At 42.4% G+C, this 20,502-nt stretch overlaps 1 long non-coding RNA gene across 1 annotated transcript; it reads right to left on the bottom strand.

Annotated features, from left to right (window-relative positions):
* Positions 1 to 1,296: 1,296 nt before the first annotated feature.
* Positions 1,297 to 19,666, bottom strand: LOC131825890 (uncharacterized). The gene is made up of 3 exons (XR_009351356.1): positions 19,604 to 19,666; positions 4,293 to 4,399; positions 1,297 to 1,370 (listed from the first exon to the last, which is right to left on the bottom strand). It is a non-coding gene; the product is annotated as an uncharacterized LOC131825890 (long non-coding RNA).
* Between the last annotated feature and the right edge of the window lie 836 nt (positions 19,667 to 20,502).

Below are 20,502 nucleotides of genomic sequence, written 5' to 3'. Positions count from 1 at the left end.
CCTGCTGCTCCCCCTGCTGTGCTCTCTCTGTCAGATTAATAAATTAAATCCTTAAAGAAAAAAAAAAATATATATATATATATATATATATATATATATATATATATATATATATATATATATATACCCGAGACCCTTTCTGGGCCTACTAATCCATGACTTTAGAGCTCATCTGAGGAACATCCAGAGTCCAAAAGAGACCGGCTGAAGGGGGGCTAGTTGAAGGAAGTGCCTCAACAGAGAGCTGTTATGAGTAAGGAGTACTGGAAACTGAACAGACAGAGAGCCGGGCCCAGTGGAGCCCTTCCAGCAGAAGAGCTGTGGCTTGGGGCTTCCTTTGGTTGCCGTCGTGCTCCAAATAGGTAAGGCTGTCCTGGGTGATTTTAGCACAGGCGAGACTAGGCTTTTCCAGAGGAGGCTGAAGAAGGTTTTAATCTGGTGCAGGCTATTTGACTAATTGGATTTACGCGGTTTGTCCTGGGAGTAGCAGAACAAGAACCAGTTCTCCCCAGAGGAGAGGGACTATTTGTTCGAGCAGTTATATTTAATCACCTAAGACCTCCTGGGACAGAGGCTGCTCCCAGAAAATGTTATTTATTCTCCTTTCACAATCCAAAGTGTCACATTCTTCTAGGTCAAAGTTGTGTCTTTCTTTTCTACCTGATTTTAATGCAGATCATTTCTATTTTAGTCATGTCCAAGAATCCTATCTAACGAGGAGAGAAAGGGAAAAAAGGCCGATAGAAGGAATTCTTAGGTTGCACATTTTCAAATTACAGGTTTATTTGGGTGTCGATGCAGTAAAACTAGTGTCCACATCATGGTTTCACCCATTCTAGACTTTTGATGTATTTGTTGTATTATAGTTCATCATGTTGAAGAGTCTCGGGCCTAGAGGGAGACTCTTTTGTCTGTGGTGTGCTGGTCAGCCGGCTCTCTGAAAACGAAGGTCCATAATCCTAGCATTTGCTGATTTCTGTGGCCACTTTGAAGGCAGTAATATGAGGTCACTGAATTTGGCGCGAGGAGGACATGCACAGAGTTGACTCTGGTGATCGGTAAGAGCTGATCTTAGCACATCTGAGCATTCTCAATTCATAGATACGCCGAGGAACCCGCAGATGATGTGATTCGTTAGTGAAGAGTATCTAAGGGACGGGTAGATTTAAGGAGAAGCAGCTTCTAGGAGAGGACTGCAGGAACACACGGGATCTTCGTACAATCCAAATGAAAGCTGCCGGATTACGTAGGCCATGAGCTTTCTGTGCCTAAATCTGTTAACTATCACCTCGGACTAGCGGGCAGATAACTGGAACCAAACTGTTCAGAAACAGACGTCAGTCCTTGTAATATATGTGGATGTCTTTAACCTAGGACGAAGGCGGTGGCCCAATCAGTGGGAAAGGTGCAATGTATGTTAATTACATATTTTATATCTTACATGAATATTTATCTATATGCTTATAGAATTACACCATAATATTGACATTATAATATTAATATGGCCCACGAAGCCCCTATTTTCCTCCAAGAATGTTCAACTTAACCTGGCTAAGTGTAGGTAAGCAGTCACTTCCCTGTGAACTCCATCTCTTCGGAATTCTCTTTCCTCTGCCTTTGTCTACACCGCGCGCTGTCAGGCACCGCCTTACACCATCTCAGTGAAGCCTTTCTGCTGGCCCTACCAAGGTGAAGTTTGTCAACTGTCCCCTGCGTCTGCTCAGGCGTCCTTGGCTGAGGAGTTCGCTCCCTCCTGCTGCCTCCTGACTTGGGGCGGCCTCGCTGCCCCTGGCTCCCGGCTCCGCTCCCAGGTCTCACAGACCCTGCTCACCGCCCCCCTCCCTCTGCTGCCTGCTGCCCCAGCTGCACTCACCTTCCCTTCTCCCTTACTTTTCCCAAGTCTCCCCGGGGTGGGGGTGGGGGTGGGGTGGGTGGCTCCAGAAAGCACCCCGGATCTCTCTACCGCTCCCCCAGGCCCTCGTGGAGGACTCTGTTCTTAAACCGAAGATGCTGCCATTGACGTGGCTGCTGCAGGTGGTCTGGGCGCTCACTGCTCACTTAAGCCACTGCTCACTTAACTGCTGAACTTGAAAGTTAAAGCCCTTCACAGAGTCAGCTGGGATTCGGTCCTGGTGCTCTTGTTTGGCTCGGGCTCCTCCCGTCAGGGTCAGGACGAGATTCTTATGTCTTTCTTTCTTTTTCTCTCTTTCTTTTCTTTCTTCCCTCCCTCCCCCCCTCTCTTTCTTTCTTTTTTTTTTTTTTCCTGTACAAAGGATTATTTTATTTTGGAACTATGCACTGTGTGATTACACCATCATGATGAATATACAATCTTCCGTCTTTTTTCTTTTCTTTTTTTTTTTTTTTTTGCGTTCATTCACTCTTTTTTTTTTTTTTTCATTTATTTATTTTCAGCATAACAGTATCTTTCTTTCTTCTGTGCTCTCTGGTTCCTCGTTTAAAATCTGTGCTCTAGGTCTTCCAGGCTTTTTTACCTCTTGAAATGAAAAGCTCTTGAAAAATCAAAACCACTTTGTCTTCAAGAATGCTGTTTCTATTTTGGATTTGAAATGCCCATTTTTATACTGAAAGCCAAGTATTTGAATAAATAAATAAATAAGTACACACACATACATTATATATTATATATATGTACATATACAACATATATATACATATATGTTGAATATATTCAAATATATTAAAAATATTTTATATAAATATATATATTTATCCATTTACTTCTTTGTTTTGGGACTCTCTCCCCCTCCCATTTGGTGCAATAAATCAATGTGAACTTTGGGTGGTTATAGAAAGGAAGAAACTGAAGATCATTTAGATGAACATAAATATTTTCCTAAACTTAAAAAAGTTATGGAAGAAATGACAAGAACAATGCCAAAGGTTTTGATCACATCAAAATTAAAACTTTTTAATGTTAAGAAAAGCATATAATACCAGAAGAAAAAAAATAATAGTGTGGGAAGCTCTTTCCCTGAATATGAGAGATAAGTGATTAATAACCTTTCTATATAAAGAATTCCTACATATCAATTAAGAACTCTGAGACACCATAAAAGTAAACAAACAGAGCATAGAAGTAAGAGGAGATATTTAGTGACTAATAAGACCAGATATGAAATATATGAAAATTAAAAGGGTGACATGTGCTGGCTGGGGAAGTCTAGACAGTGCCTATCCTCATATTGCTAAAAGGTGTGAAAATTAATATAGTTTTTTTTTTCTGGTAGCAAATTGAGACCAGGACCTTTCTGGTAGCAAATTCAAATTCAGACCCTTTGAGTCTCCTAGGAATTTAGAAATTAACAAAATGGATGGATACGAAGGAAAAACAAAATCGTGGGATAATGGTTCACAAATTATGAAACATTCCTTCATAGGAATATTATATAACCATTAAAATATTTCTAGGTTTTTTTTTTTTTTTTTTTTTTTTGACAGAGAGAGACAGAGATCACAAGTAGCAGAGAGGCAGAGAGAGGAAGGGAAGCAGGCTCCCCGCTGAGCAGAGAGCCTGATGGGGCTCGATCCCATACTCTGGGATCATGACCGGAGCCGAAGGCAGACGCTCAACCGACTGAGCCACCCAGGCGCCCCATTTCTAGGGTTTTTAAAGACTTTGTTGTATAATATAGAAAAAAATAATAGAATAGAAATAAATAATAGGAAAAAAATTATACCAGAGTATAATCTGGTATAATCTCTACAATACATAGTATCATTTATAACAAAGAAAAGAATGGGTGAAATGTGCCAATGGTGGTAATTTTAGGAGGGTGGTTTGTTATTGTCTTCCTCATTTTTAAAAATCTTTCAAAATGAAAGATTGCTTTTATAATTAGAAAAACAAAGTATTCTTAGGATAGTGTAAGCAATTATACTTTGTTCTGGGCAAACATTGAAAAAGCTTCTATGAAATGCCTTTTTCTCTAAATACCCCAGCCACCAGTCTGTTGTTTAGTCCCCATCAGTGAGAGAAACTTTAGGACCTGTAAGCATACAGCGATATAAAATATGAACAACAATAATTAAAGTTATGCAGAGGAGAGGATTCCCAAACATGTTAAAAACAGACACCTTTTAGAAGACAGGTGTCTCTGACATTTTGAAAAAAAGTCTCAAATCTCTGGCAAGCTATCAAGTGACATCAGCGTTCGTATTGTGTGTTGTGCTTTACCCTTTAGAAGGTGCACACACACTCATTGTCTCACTACTTTGTTAATCCTCACAACACTATGGGGCAGGAATTATTACCATCATTTCCAAATTACCATAAGGAAGCCAGTGCAGGGTTGTTAGATGGTAGAAGCACGATTCAAATCCAGATCGTCTCAGGAGAAATCCCAGGCTTACTCCACTGGACTGCACTCTTTCTCTACTGTTTTCAAGTAATCCAGTTGAGTCCCGACAACAAAAAAGAAATGTAAAATAAATTTTTGTTGCAAGATATTTTAGACCTGAAGCTCTCTGTTAATTTTTGAGGATGTGATGCCATCTGGAAGTGGTATCCCATTTTAAAGCCGAGACAGTGAGTCATGATTTCCTGACCCATATATATGATGTACTAGTTTTATTCTTTTTTTTTTTTAAATATTTTATTTATTTACTTGAGAGAGAGAGCATTAACAAGGAGAAGGTCAGAGAGAGAAGTAGACTCCCTATGGAGCTGGGAGCCCGATGCGGGACTCGATCCCGGGACTCCAGGATCATGACCTGAGCCGAAAGCAGTCGTCCAACCAACTGAGCCACCCAGGCGTCCCATATTCTTTTTTTTCCTCAGATTCTCTCTACCAGAGAAGAATCTACAGGAGACAGATGGCTGAAGCATGGTGACATCCAGGGCTGTTGCACTGCACAACTGCAGGGAGCACCATTCATATCATGGTCTATGTGAATGGCGCTTTCTGGAATTGTGCAGTGCCCAGCCTGTCCGGCCATACCTGGCCCTCGTGACCCTAGGTTAAATCCTTACTTTTCATTTTGGTACTCTGTTCAGGAGTGTTAGTCCTGAGGGTGGTGGCCAACAAGGGGCCCAAATGCTTGCGTCTTGGATTTTGCCCTATCTACTATGGCCTCCCTGAAACTGTGGTGACTTATGTAGCACAGAGGACACACTAAGAAAGAAAATGTTGCACTTTCCCTAGTCTCACTCAGTGGTTCTTAACCCTGGGCACATTCACAGTATCTGGAGACATTTTTGATTATGACAACTGAATATCCAGTGCTACTGGGATCTGATGGGTAGAGAGTCCAGGGACTCTATTAAAATATCCAAAAGAGCATAGAACACTCCCTCACAGCAAAAAATGGACTGGCTCAAAATGGCAGCAGTGCAGACCCCCAACTGTACTCTCCTCTTGATCAGCTGGGTCCATTTGTGAACCTTAAACTTTTTTTTTTTTTTTTTTTTTTTTGCTTTTTTAGAAGAAAACTAGGAGGCTCCTTTCCCCTAAATCCACATTGTGTGGTTTTCTCTTGGGAATTCTTTGTTTCCTCTTAGAGAGAAAGAAGCAAAAGTTCTTTTGGGGGGAGAGGTTTTCTGAGTCATTTATCCAAGGCCTTTTTTTTCCCATAAATTTTGGTGCAGTAATATTTCTTAAGGTGTGAGAAAGTCCATGGCTAGAAAATCCTCCAGGGTGAGAGAGGGCAGGGGCCCCCTGAGAGTTCTTATTACCTCCATCCCTGAACCCCTATGGGTGGAGAAGAAAGAATGCACACCGCTGAGGGAATGATGGACCCAGCCTGAAGCAGGCCATTGACATATTTTTGCATTCTCTCATTTTGTCTAAAAAATACATGTGAGTGTTTTTCTACTCTTAATAGCCACATGAATTTTGATACAATTACTTTATCAGATGCCTCATCTTGTTTCTACAAGTCAAGTCTTCAAGTCTTTGAATAAAATTGAAACTTCATGAACGTGCATTTTTACCCTGTCACTTTGCCATGTGGAATTTTCCTTTATTGCCCCTTTTCAGGGGGCTTGGCAGATAGTCACCCCCTTAAGGAGAAAAGACCTGATCACTTTTGATTGGGCCAGTGTTAGTAATGTTGAACTGTGCTGTGGTGTCCAGCTGCATCTGAATTAAAAGCAATGGTCATGACAGTATCCAGACTCTTAGGAGGGGGTGTTGAATACACCACTGGATGCATCATGAGTGACAAAGGGGTTCTGAAGACCCTTCAAAAGGAGAGGGAGGAAAGGAAAACAGCTGTAGTTTCAGGACAAGAGTTTCAGCAAGATTGTGGCAGTGTTTCAGCCAGCAAGTGGAGGACTTCACCTGTCTGGGTAAGGGGCCAGACTGGGACTGGTTTCTTCAGAGAATTCCAGGGGGAGATGTCAGGAGACCAGCATTTGGGGAGATGTGTGCCCTGAATTCTGTCAGTCCCCCGTGGGATATGGCAAAGTTGGCCAGCTGGCTTAAGCAGCACTGGATCTGGTGGACTGGACTAGGAGCCTGGCCAGATAGCCTTGAACTGACAGTTGGGCAAGCAGCGTGGCTTGTGCTGGATGCTACCAGGTAATAAAAAACAAAGATTCCTTGGGTGTGGGGTGCTCAGAGATGGTGTCCACAGAGGGTAGAACATAACAAGAAAATACTGCAAGAATGAAATGTCTCAGAGACAGACTACACATGGGTTAAGAGTTATGGGGAACTTTTAAGACTCCATCTGCAGGGCACCAGGTGGCTCAGTCAGTTAAGCATCTGCCTTTGGCTCACGTCATGATCTCAGGGTCCTGGGATGGAGCCCCTCCATTGGGCACCCTGCTCAGGATATCTGCTTCTCCCTCTCCTTCTGCCCTTCCCCTGCTCATGTTTTCTTTGTCTCTCTTACAAATAAAAAAATAAATGAATAAAATCTTTTTAAATTTTATTTTTTTAAAAGATTTTATTTATTTAGTTGACAGAGAAAGACACAGCAAGAGAGGGAACTCAAGCAGGGAGAGTGGAAGAGGGAGAAGCAGACTTCCCACCATACAGGAAGCCTGATCTGGGGCTCCATCCCAGGACCCCGAGACCATGAGCTGAGCCAAAGGCAGATGCTCAATGACTAAGCCACCCAGGGGCCCCAATAAAATCTTTTTTTTTTCTTTTTGAAACAAACAAACAAACAAACAAACAAACAACAAACTCCATCTGTAAGAGGTTACATATTTAAGACCCAAATCCATTCTTTGTAATGTCTCTCTTGGGCTGATTTAAAGCAAATTACTGGGGTGGTAGAAAGTGCAGTAGCATTCTTGTCACCTAGATGAGACAAGATGAAGTTGTCTGATTAATGATGACATTAGGGAAATTCTTTGTAAGGTAGTGGAGAAGGGGCTGTGGAACATGTAATGAACAGGTGACAGACACCAGTGGGGACTCTTAATTGTTTTCCAGATGAAGTACTAGTTTAAGGATCCTGACAATTTTCCCTTTCATTGCAGTTAATGGAGTGGGGGGAGTAGAGGAAGTTGAGGCAACAGGTGACCATAGGAGGAATGTGGGCATCAGAATATGCCACCCCAAATATGCCACTTTGGCAGAAGGATTCTTTTGAGCTGAAGACAATTGAGAAAGAGAAGATGCTAAAAAAAAAAAAAAAATCCCAAAAGTTCTATGCCCTGTCTACCATTTGCCTAAAATCATAAATAGACTCTTAGTCACTAGAGATAACTCTGGCCTCATAACAGTCCAGAGATGGCACTGAGAGGAATCTACCTAACGAATCTTCCAGACTTAACCCTTCTCTCTTCTCCATATATTTCTCTTCTCACAGTGTATTCTTCTAGAAGCCTGAACCCCCTTTCCTTTGCCCCATTACTTCTCTACAAATTTCTTGTTCTTTGTTAAGATGCTATATAAGCCCAAGTTCCAACCATCTTTCTGAGTTACTCATCACTGAGTTTCCCCTGCATGTATATGTGCTGTATTTGTTAAAATACTGTTTTTCTCTTGTTAATCTGTCTTTTGTCAGTTGAATTAGTAGGCTCCCCAGTCACTGAACCTAACAGAGGGAACTATTTTTCCTATTCTGCAAGAGGAAACCACAGGATGCATTTTCAACCTGCTCTCAGATTTGGAGACCAGGAATGACCATAACCCTGAAGAGGCAGACAGACCAAATGTTGCCCATTCACCTGGGGCAGTTGAGAATCTGGAACCTCTAAGTATCTTCGCTGAGTTCCTCAAAGTGGAAGAGATGTATAGATGCCAGAGGTGGTCACAAAATGAGCTTGGAGTCCCACGCTGGAGCCAATGGCTCCCTATGGCACCAGGCTTCCCTCCTGAGGCCACTCCAGTTGCTTCACTCACAAGGGCTGCTCAGCATTTCTACTCTTCATACTCTCTCCCCTCTCCCACTCTGCCCCCAGCCCAGTGGGATAGTTCATTGATCAGTCAGCATCCAGCCAGGAAAACAATGTCCTCATTGGATACTTCAGTAGAGGGAATTTAGTGTGGGGAAGTGGTTATGAAGGTTTTGGAAAAGGGGTATGACCAAATAGTAGACAGTGAGGCATTCCACAGGTTAACAATACTGCCCTTAGGCTCAAATGGCAAATGGAGAAAGTCCAGAAGTCCAGGAAGCAGGGCTACTTGGTGGGGGCTGGAGCCAAGCTAGGGGCCTGCTTTATGGGGCCTGAAAATAAAGAGTTAAGGACTGTCTGGTAGAGGCTGGAGTCCTGGAGATGAGAATGCTGGAGATGTTGCCTAAAACAGAGAGGGAGAGGCATCCTGGGTTCTCCTTTTCTTTTGTCCCAACATTTCCCCCCATCCCAGGCTCTTGTTGGCTGAACCTGGAGAGGAATCAGTAGGAAGGGAGTCTGAGAAATGTTCACAAGGGTCAGCCTCCCTTGCTCTGCAATACAGAGCAGAATTGAAGAAGGCTGGGGAATGAAAGTGAAATCAAATGGAGAACTGATCAGCACATAGCACAAGCCAAGGGAGGACTCTGGGCATAAATTCTAAGATGGTGTACTTGTTTTAGTTAGTCTATGCATAGACACTTATAAGACCTTATAGGATTAGCCTCTGTATTCTGAGTGCCCCTGGACCTTGCAGGCCTAAAGGAGGTGGATGGAAGCTTAGACCCAGCCCAGATGGTGAGCTCAGAAGTAGGTGGTCCAGCCTAAGGATGTGTCCTCAAAGGCATCAATGCCACATCTCTGCTATGTCTACTGGACCTATGAATGAGAGTGGGCATCACATGGGAGCTAGGGGCCTCAGACAGGAGCTGCTGAGAAGCTCCAGCCAACAGATGCTCAGGAGGATGGGCCTGAGAAATGAACTGACTTCCACAATTTCTCTAGGCCTGAAGAATGGAAGGAAAACCAAAATTGGACGCTTCTAGGCAGGAGTGGGGATGCAGATTGTGGAAAAGATTTGCAGTTTGTAGAAAGGATATAAAGTTTATAAAGGATGCAGCACAGGGAAGGTACAGAATTCTGTGCCTTTCAACAGGTCTTAAAGGAGGACCGCCCATCAGAAATCATGACACAAAGAGCCTGTTTTGAACCTGATCATGGCATTCCAGGACCTGGGGTGAAACAGTTGTGGTTTGAATTCTGACTCTGTCATTTACTGGCTCTGTGTCCTCAATGTAGTTCTCTAGCTTCCAGCAGACTCAGTCTACCATCCATAAAATGGGGACAATTATAACATTGAAATGATGTCTCTATGTTTGGCATATTGTAAGCACTCAATAACATTGTTAGGTTTTATTGAGGGCTCATTGCTTGCCAAGCAATAATTGTATTATTTATAACAATATACAATAATTATTATTGTATTATTGCATGTTAGCCCATAACTAGAGTGGGACTCCTAGAATGATCCACTCTAGTCTTCTCCTTGAGGAAGCTCCCAGAGGGGTCCCTGGGTAGCTCAGTTGGTTAAGCGTCCAACTCTTGAGTTTGAGTGTGGCCGGTGAGATGGAGCCCCCCACCTGGCTCCCTGCTCAGCAGGAAGTCTGCTTGAGATTCTCTCCTTCTTCCCCTCTACCCACTCATGCTCTCTCTCTCTCCCTCAAATAAATAAATGAATCTTTTTAAAAAAAAAGGCTACTGGATTCCTTTAGGAGATAAAAGTGGCAGTCAAGTCCTTCCTGATGTCCAGGGAATAGCAAAGGATGACACTGTCTTGGTGTGTCAGTCTGTACGTGACCTACAAAGATGAAAATTATAAATCCTGACACTGCAGCAGCTATGTTTAGGGAAAGATATTTCAAACATGATCTTCCCTGCTGTCACATAAGTGCTCTAAGAGCCTGTTGCCATCTGCCTATGTGAACCTCCAAGTGGAGGCCTGTACCGGCCACAACTGAGAGGTTCCGTGTTATGATAGGATCCCCACCCAGCAAGGCAGGCAGTCTGGTGTATTGCAAAGAGCGGGGAATTTGAAGTCAAAGGAATTGGATTGCAGCCCTGGCTGAATGGGATCTTAGGTTTAGTGGGCTCTGAGACTCGGTTTTCTCATTTGTAAAATAGGATAATTTAATCTGTATACTCAACCACAGAGTTTTTGTGAAAGTGTTTTGTGAATGATAAGCATTTGCATGTGTTGATATTATCATTTTATGGCATTATTGTCCACAAACATGATAGAAAGTCTTTTTAATTTATAAAAATATACAAAAGTTATAAATATGCTATAGGGATGAGGGGAGATGTTTTGTTCAGAAACTTAGAGAGATCTGGCTCAGCTAAAAAGCTTTTGCTCATGAAAAGACAGATACTGCATAATATTACTTATGTGTGGAATCTACAAATGCTGAACTCCTAGAAGCAGAGATTAAAATGTAAGTTGGCAGGGGGTGGGGGTGGGGGACATGGGAAGAATGTTGCTCGAAGGGTACCGAGGTTCAGTTATACAGGATGAATAAGTTCCGGGCATGTAATGTACAGCGTGGTGACTTTAGTTAACAATACTGTATTGTGTAATTGAAATGTGTGATGAGAATTGATCTTAAGTGTTCTCAACACATAAATGTAAGTACGCGAAGTGATAGGTGTGTAAATTAGCTTGATTGTGGTAATTATTTTATAGTGTAGTCGTATATCAAAACATCACAGCTTAAATAGATACAACTTTTCCTTGTCTATTACAGCTCAATAAAGCTGGAAATAAAATTTTAAAAAATACTTAAAAAAACTTTGCACAAAACATTGGAGTCTATGTAATGGTGCCCCTCACTCTACCAAGCTGAGAGCCACCCTGCTGTCCTCCCTGGGGTTCTGTCTGTAAGAAGTAGCTTCTGAATCATATGAACCACCACAAGTTCTCCAATCTGACCAGCATCGCAGACTTTCTAGAATGTATTTAATAATGTTTCTCAAAATTCTTCTCCCTGTACTTTGGGGGTAATACCTCTCTCTGACATCTCAGTTGGAGACCAACACTTTGATGACATATTTTGGGTGGGTCCATTGCTGTCATTTAAGAAGATGCCTCTATTCAAATCCAGATGTCTAGATCCATTTTCCCCAAACACCTGTCTGGCTTGTGTAAAGGGAGCTGGGTGGTATTCACAATCATGCTTAGAAACCTGCATTGGTCTGCAGGCTTCTCTCTTCCCGGAAAAATTAAAGAGGAAATGAATTCAGACTTATATTAAGTTTTAAATCAGTCTGTCCTCATTAGCTTGTTGGGTAGTGGGTAAGTCACTTGCTCACAGGGTATCAGTGTAAAATGGCTTTCCAACAGAACACCAAGGAGCTACTTCTCAATTGAGTCCACTCTCCGTGTTCTTATGAGCAGGCAGGCTCTTCTACTTGAACACCTGTCTGTCTTCTAAATACTCCGGATGTAAGCTAGTCTTACATCCTTTAATTAATAACATGCCCTTTGAGGTTAGTGATTATACAGAAAGATGCTTCATTGTACCAAGTTTCCAGCTTGAAGCGGAGATCATGAAGTCAATGAGAAGTCACATCAGCATTCCATTCAGTTATTTTTCACTAAAACCTAGTTTGGAATGAGCTAAGACAGCTTGCTTATCTTGGTTTATTATATGAAATTAAAAATGGCTATGAATACATTAAAGGGATAAAACATGCTGGCTTTTTGGGAAAGGCAAAGGATAAATTAGTCAAGAATTCTCTGCTCAGCAGGGAGCCTGCTTCCCTCTATCTCTCTCTCTGCCTGCCTCTCCATCTACTTGTGATCTCTCTCTGTCAAATTAAAAAAAAAAGAAAAAAAAGAAAAAAGAATTATGTTAAAATATCAGTGAAGAGATTTAAAAAATATTATGCTTCTCATTTCCTTTGCTCTGTTTTCAGGTTTTGTGATCCTTTAATGTCTTTTCAGCTTTAGATGCTCAGGATTAAAAGAATTACTTTCTGTGTAGTTTTTTCTGATTCTTTAATAGGTCTTTCTTCAGAGACGCTGTTTAATCTTTCTCCAAACTTAACCTTCTATTAAGTCTGGCCTCTAAAATTTAATCCTGGTCTAGGAAACCTGAAACTTGTAAGAATTGTGTCAACTCCGTAAGTAAAAACCTTCCTTCCTTCCCTCACTCCTTCTCTTTCCTCCCGCCTTCCTTAAAATTCTTTCTTCTGAGAAGGATCCACTTCAGCTTTCCAGGAATGGATTGTAGCCGTTGCCTGATTGTGTCACCTTCCTTTTGCATTTCCAAATTCTTCCTTCTCTTTCTTTAGACTTGTCCGAGCCATCATTGTCTGTCTCATGTCTTAAGCTTCAGACTTTTCATAGTTGGAAGCCTTGGTGTCTGCTTTCCCCTCCGCCCACCCAATCCAATTAGCCACCAAGTCCAATGCCACCTATGAAATAATTTTCTAAATCACAGTTTTGTTCAGGTCATTCTCTGAAGAAAATAATTCAATGTCTTATATTGTTTACAGAATAAGGATTAAACTCAACCTGGCATTGTAGAATTTCCATGTCTTTATCAGCCTACCTTTGGCCTTATGTTTAATTTACCCATATGTTTCTTTTATGTTTCTGGGAAGCCAAGTCTATAGAGGTTGTCTGGTTACATCTGGTGTGAAATCAAGCTAATTTATCCCAGCATTTTACTTTAATTTAAAAAATAATATATAGTAGCACATAGTGATTTTGGAAAACAGAATACACAGATAAGCAAAATGAAAAAAATCTAAATTCAAACTTGCAGAGATAATGACTGTCATTGTTTTGTTGCATTTTCTTTCGGACATTTTTCTGTTCGTATGTAAGTTCGTAAAATGAAATTTTACTATAAATATTATAACAAATTGTTTCAATAACTATATCATTGACTATAACCCCACGTTTATATTTCCATATTTTGGCTATCAAATGCATGGATATTTAGTTATCTGATCTCCTAGTTTGGTCACTTAGGTTGTTTCCAGTTTTTTTTCTCATGATTTAAAAAAATGTTCTGACAAACCCTATTATAGCAAATATTTTGTGCAAATCCTTAATTTCTTAGGGTTAATTCCTACCAATGAAATTGATTCTTGAGCATCTTTAATGTTTTCCTGTCATTCCTATTTTCTAAATCTTAATAATATTAGTTTCTGTTCTTTGGATCCAATTCAAAGTGTTTATGTTTTTATTAAAGTGTGCAGATTAATCTCAGAACTATTAATCTAAGGAAAGATCAGACTGGAGCTCAGGATAAGTTAGCGATGACTCTCTGGCTCATCCTGTCCGTAAGACTTGTTAACTCCGACCAGAATTACACGAGCTGTTACCCTAACAAAACTTACTCTTGAAATGGTTCATGTTCATGCAGTTCTCCAGGCCCCTCATCTCTGATCGAATCAGCTCAGTTACTCACCACAGTGCTGTTGATCAAGTTGAAGTTTTAGTACTGTGATATAAACTCCGTAAGTTTAGGTGTGCTTGGCTAGCTGCCAGAGGCTCTTTTTTCAAGGGTACTTGGTCTATTGTTTGGGAATCCACCCCTAAATGGTTGTACATTTTATTCTGTCCTACTTAATTGAAAAAAAAAAAATCACCACATTTATTGAGTCCTTTTGGTGCAGATAGCTCTGTGCTAGGCTCTGAGGCACAATGATGAGCAGGACAGTTTCTCCCAAGGAGCTCACGTTCTAGTAGGAGGGCTGATGTGTAAAAACCTGGACCTGTTCCCTGGGGCCTGTACAACAATAGAAGCATGTGCAGGGCCGAGGAGAGAGCAACCCTTCAGGGAGGGATCAGGGAAGACGTCTTGTAAGAGGAGACAGGTGCAAGCATTTGAGCATTTGGAGGATAAACAGGAGTTCCCCATGTGGTTGTGTCAGGAAAAGGATAGGGAAAAGAGAGAGCAGTATTTCTAAACACGAAGGAGCCCAAAACAATATGGTGTGTTTAGGAAACGACATGTAGGGTGGTATTATTGGAAAAAATGCTATGAAAAGAGGAAAGGGTGTGTGATGGGGTTTGAGAGGACAATGGCTAGAGCACAAACAGCCTGGTGCTCTTGAGTGCTTGGTCTTGACTCCGGAGGCCTTGTGGCTTGATGAAATTGTTGTTTTAGAAAGATGTATTGGGTGCTTGCTTCGGCAGCACATATACTAAAATTAGAAAGATGTATTGGACACTAGTATGGTGCCTGGATTTTACATAAGAAGTCCTGGGAATAAGAAGACCAGGTAGGAGATGATTATCATGACCCACGAAAGAAATGAGGGGGGTGGGGACGGGAACGTGATCCTGGTAAACAAGGACAGAGGCCCAGAGCTCTGCATCAGCCAGGGACGAGGAGGTTTGCATGGGCATAGCACTGAGAGAGGTTTTTAAAAAACTGGGCAGAGCAGTTGAATGATTCAGGAGAGTTCAGGGTGGAAACCCAGATTGGGAGCCACTCCTCTAAAAGGGGCATCAGCAGGACAAATTTGGGTGAAGAGTAGAAGCCATGTGAGAGTCAACATTTTGGGCCCTGGGTACACCAGAAAATACCCCAGACTGTAAAATCAAGGAATTCTCTGAGTAGAACAAGCGAACATCAACACGGATATCCTTAAATAGACCACAAAGTAAAGTTTTCCTCCAACCCCCAAATCTGCAAAATACCAGCCAAAGAGACGTCTTTGCGGGAAACCTAACCTGAACGGATTTCACAGTAATTTTGATCTGAATATGAAAATCTTATTTAGACTAAAATATTCAAATTTCATAGACAAGTCCAATAAGTACTAAACATTTGCCTTGCTTACTTTATTGGCTTCTTTGTATCTCTAGCAGGGAGGATTTTTGCACAATTGTCCATATCCTTTACTTGGGTAAAAAAACAGTAAGTCACTTATAGATGTTGAAAACAGCCCCCTCGAAGTGCTAACACTTGCCACTTTTCCTCTGCTTTTCCACAGGTACCGTTTACCCCCTTTGGTTTGCACTGTGGTTTGCACTGTGTTCTAGTTATGTAATCTTGTATAAACAAACCATTAAAAACTTAGTGGTTTAAAACAACAACAGCATTTTGGTTTAACACAATGACAGCATTTTGCTTCTAAATCTGTAATTTAGCCAGAGCTGGGCTGGAGTAGTCTGTCCTTAATCCATTTGATGTCGGCCTTGGTGGATGGAAGGCAGAGGGGTGGAATTATCTGAATGCTGCTGGCTCACATGTCTGGGATGCTGCGGAGACTCAATCAGGTGGGGTCTGGGACAACCAGAGCCATGGCCATGTCTCACTATTTCTATGTGATCTCTTCAGAGTAGCCAGATGTTGGTAGAGGGCTTGCAAGACATGAAGAGAGAGAATGAGAAAGAGATAGAACCAGGAAGGAGCTGTATTGCCCTCTCTAATCTGCCCTCGGAAGATAGCAAGTCTCTCTTTTGCTACATTTGAGCTATTAGAAATGATCTGCTAAAGCCAGCCTGTATTCAGGGGTGGGGAATTGGACTCCATCTTCTGTAGGAGAAATGTCAAATAATTTGTTCTGAAACCACTGCAGTCTAAATGAGGAGACCTAACACTGTGGCTGTAGTTTGGTTGTTGACCTTTTTGTTTCAGAAACTCTCACCAGAGAACTTTTTGACTCCTCCTATACCCGATTTGGGTTCCTAATCCAACGTTACCAGGATCTGTTCTCTGTATCTTCTGATAGTCCCAAAGCAACATGACAGAGTGGAGAGAAGCAAGTGTTTGGAGTCAGAAAGACCTGATTAGTAATCCCCTGGTCTCAGGTGAGCTACTGACTTGCTGTGATTGCTTTGTGACTCAGACAAGCTTCCCACACTTTGTGGAGGTGGTTAGTTTAGACCATGAATAGCATTCTTTTTCCTTTAGTTAAAAACAACAGTAAGATTTATGTGTGGAGCAAGCAACAAACTTTACTAAGCTCTTCTTACATGAAAAGTACGAGGCTGGGCTCTGTGGAGGTTAGAGACTGGCCTAGCAGCAGTAGAGGCTGGTTCTAATCAGGAAGTGGAGGCAGTCTGTGGAGGCAGGAGCCCACAGCATTACTGTCCTAAGACCTGGGCGAGCGGGGCTCCCTGTGCCGTCCACTGCTCCTCTCTCCTCTGCTCGCACAGTCTCAAGGGCTTCTGTGCTTTGAAATTTCTTCCTCAAAATCTCCTAAGTGACTCTCCAGTGAGCTTAGTTCTAGTCAAGGCCTGTAGTGCCATCTGAGGAGGGTGCTCTGAGCCTGCACCAGGTCTGACCTGCACATCCCCTTCAGGATGTTCTCTGATTCTCTGCAGCCCCACCTCCCCGTGTATGAGGTTGACCAGATGTTCAGGAGCTTCTGGCCTTGTGACACCAGGGTTGTTTCAGGGCTCTGTTGGCAGGGCCCTGCTTCTAGACGTGCATCCTGGTGAGTACATAGATTCTGTTGGTTAGCATGGTATTCCTCTTGTAGGAAGACATGAAATTGGGCTGCCGGAATGGTGCTGACATGCAAATTCCGAGGCCTGAGAATTTATATTTCTGGCAAGTTTCCAGGTGATGTTAATACTTCTGGTCAGAGAACCACCCTTTGAGAACTAGTGCGAAACTGTATGTCTTGTGAGTGAACTGTGTTATATTCTTTTCCATCTTTCGAGAATGTTTATTCTTCCATTCTATGGTATTGCTAAAATGCCTAGCTCAAGAGTAATGTGGGTCTGAATTCTCCAAACAGTAGGCATACACGGTGATATTGACTCAAGCATCACCCTGAGAAATGGCCTTCTGCAAATGCCCTACACGACGACGTGCCCTGTTGATTACCTCAGTCAGTGCTGTGGGTCTCTCATTTGTGTCGATCACAGGAACGTCATATGTGATAGGCCACGTTTACTTGGCTTGAGGGTCGAAAAGGCAAATCTGTGGTTCTGGGACCACCTCAATGCCACAGGAGTGGGTATGAGTGTGCCTTCCTTTATGTATTTTCCCAAATTTTTGATGAAGATGAGATGTCAAAAACTAAACTCTAATCCATGTTTGCTGGAGGAGGTATCTTTTCAAAGGAAAATTGTAACAGATATTTGAGTGGGGTCTTTGCTTTGGTAGCTTGGATTTTAAAGAGGGGGGTATGTTTGTGGGCAGGGTTTCTTTTTTTTATTTTTTAAAAAAATATTGTTTATTTATTAGAGAGAGAGCATTAGCAGGGGTAGGGGTAGAGGAAGAGGGAGAGGAAGAAACAGACTCCCCAATGACCTGGGACTCCATCCCAGGACCCTGAGATCATGACCAGACCCAAAGTCAGATGCTTACCCAACTGAGTCACTCAGGCACCCTGTGGCCAGGGTTTCTGAATAACAGAGGCTAAAGTCACCCAAAAGTGACCAGCAGGTCAAATGACCTCAAGGGATTCAGGAGTTTGCAGAGACATCTCTGGTCCCTGTGATTGAAAACGGCAGTCAACATATACTAAATAGCAGTAGTGTCAAGTCCACTCCAAGATGTGTGTCCTACAAAATATGTAGTCCCCTGGAGCTAGTAATGTGGTCTTATCACCCCTCCCCAGTCCCCCAAGGTGCCATAGAAGCCACTGAGGAGCATTGCTGAGGGTACTCAGAGGTACCAGCCAGCTGCTGCAGAAACTAGAGGAGAGAATTGTGTATGTGTAAAACTAGATGTAGAAAGGATCCCCACATGTTATCTTCGTGGACTTAGTTTACTTAATGAGATTATCAGGGCTCAGGGTCCTGCCCAAGATCCTACCACTTGCGTCACAGAGCCAGGATTTAAGTCAATTGCACGCTTCCTGTGTATGCCAGAAGGGATCTGGCATAAGTATCAGAATTAGGTATCTGAATAGGTATCAGATTAAATAATACTCACCAACCTACGAGCTTCACTCTGGTAACTTAATCTCTCTCTTCCCGAACTCTTATATAACCCATGCTTATTGTGAGGAAGAGAGAGACAAGAACTAAGTGCCTAGCATGGTATTGGGTATGTAATAGGCGCTAAAAAGGTCCGCTTTTTTCCTTCCCTTCTCTTCTCCTAAATCTAACGGCTTCCTTCTGATTCACCAGAAGGCACAAAACAGAGGTTTACTTCCAAGCAAGGTACTCTGCCTTTTCAAGCTTCCATTTCCTCATTTGCAAAATAGAGATTATAAAGTTGTTGTGGTATTTAAAGGGGAAAATGCATGTCAGTGCTTAGCATAACACACAGCATGAGGTCAGTGCTCAATAAACGCTAACTATCAATAATAATCCTAGAAATGGCAACATTTAAGAATCTAGGGTTGTTGGAGTCAGAGGAATGGTGATCCCTGTCACCGCAAGGCCCGGGTCTAGGAGGAGGCCTGGGGGGCCCAGGAGGAAACAGGGGCCCTTTGAGTCACACTGTTTTATACACTATGCATGCTATGCAGCTCTTGCCAAGGAGATGGCAGGATTTTCTTTCAAATAAAACTGAATTTTGCACAGTCCTCAGAAGCTTTTCCTCTGTTGTTGAATTGAGCTTCCTAAGGGCTTCTTGTAGGGATGAAGAGAATGAAGTGCTTGACTTCTCGCTAATAGCCTCTGACTTAATAATTAGACATTCCAGGAATAACAGCTTTGGCCGAAGTCAGCGACATTTTCTTTTGACAGTGAAAGAGTCTTCTATTTTCCTTTCTTCCCATTCTGTTGTGATTCTGGAAAAAGCTATTTGGAAGCCTGGAGTTTTTGTCACACACTTTGTTCTTTAAGGCCACGTTGTGTGCTAAGGTTTTCCCCAAAGGTCACAACTAGAAATATTTTGAGGTGGAAAGACCATGGGAAAGGCCAACTTCCTATATATTCCAGAGGAGGTGAGATATTTTCAACGTAAGGCTGTATTATAACTCTTCTTCAGTTTTTTTGTTCTATCTTTGCAATGGGGAGCTGACCCTGTGGAGTTTTTAAAAGAGACTGGGAAGTCTTGGGTCGGAGAGATCAGACCAGCCATTAACTTGTCCCTGGCAAGTTACTGAAAACCTATAACCCTCAGTGTCCTCATCTGGAAAATGGTAGTCATAAACCCACGTTGCAGAAGGGTTTTGGAGGACAAAGGAACTTCCATAAAGCTCACAGAGTGTGGCCTGTGGTAAGCACTCAGTACAGTTCAGCAACATTATGTCCTTTCCTTTGCCTCCTGCACTGTTTTATAATTAGGCAGCTATGGGCAAGTCTCTTAGGCCCTCTTGGTGTCAGTTTACGATCTGTAAAATTAAGGGGCTTTGCCAGCTCACCTCAAACTACTGTTGTATGGGTCCTGAAGAGTCTATGAGTCGGTGATTCTGTATGTTGTTACCATTCACTGACAATCTGCTCCAACACTGGCCCGAACCAGCTTCAAGGAGAAAAGGGGCGTGACCATAGGTGACCACTGGCCTGTGCATCACAATGAGCCTTGAGCTAATACTGAGGAAAGTAGAAAAGGCGAGGAACCTCAGGATGGGAAACAGCCTGAATCCTTCAGGCGATTAGAAGAGTCCAGGGAGGTTTAGCCCAAACCTGCTTGGATTTCTGAATGATCCACCAATTCCAGGGTCAAGCTTGGCATTTCTGCCACGTCTAGACTCCTTTACTACTCAGCACTTTTTTGGTGAAAAGCGGCAGCAACCCAGTAAAAACCAGGTGAAATCCAGTAAAGGCCAGCTAAGAGAATTTATTACCTCATGAAAGCAGGAAGTCCGAAAGATAGAGCCACACATGGCTGGGCAAGGGGCTCAGGTGGGGCTGTCGGGGCTTTTCCTCTATATCTTTCAGCTCTTCTTGTCTGTCGTTTTGAATATTGGCCTTTCAGTTTTCCTCCTGCTTCTGATAGACTCTCTCTACTTGCCAAGTTGGACCCTGGTAAACCTAGGTTTACAGTCCAATAGAAAGAGACCCGTGCTCCTCGCCATGTCCATATTTCAAATCCTATGGAAGAGTTCTGATTGGATTTTGTTAGGGTATCTGTTCATTCCTTGGACGAGCACAGGGTAGCATGTCAATAGCATACCACAGTCTCCAGAACACATAGGCGTAGGTGATGTGGCCACCAGTACAAGCAAGGGCCAGGTGGGCCTTGTGATTTATAGTCCAGTGGTATCTGTGTGGAACAGAGGAGTTGGTGTTTACTAACAAAAAAATGATGTGTGCCAGG

Source organism: Mustela lutreola, chromosome 2, assembly GCF_030435805.1.
Source record: "Mustela lutreola isolate mMusLut2 chromosome 2, mMusLut2.pri, whole genome shotgun sequence".
Lineage (NCBI taxonomy): Eukaryota > Metazoa > Chordata > Mammalia > Carnivora > Mustelidae > Mustela > Mustela lutreola.
The sequence above is the reverse complement of the archived record's forward strand: the minus strand, read 5'-3'. Positions and strand labels throughout refer to the sequence as shown.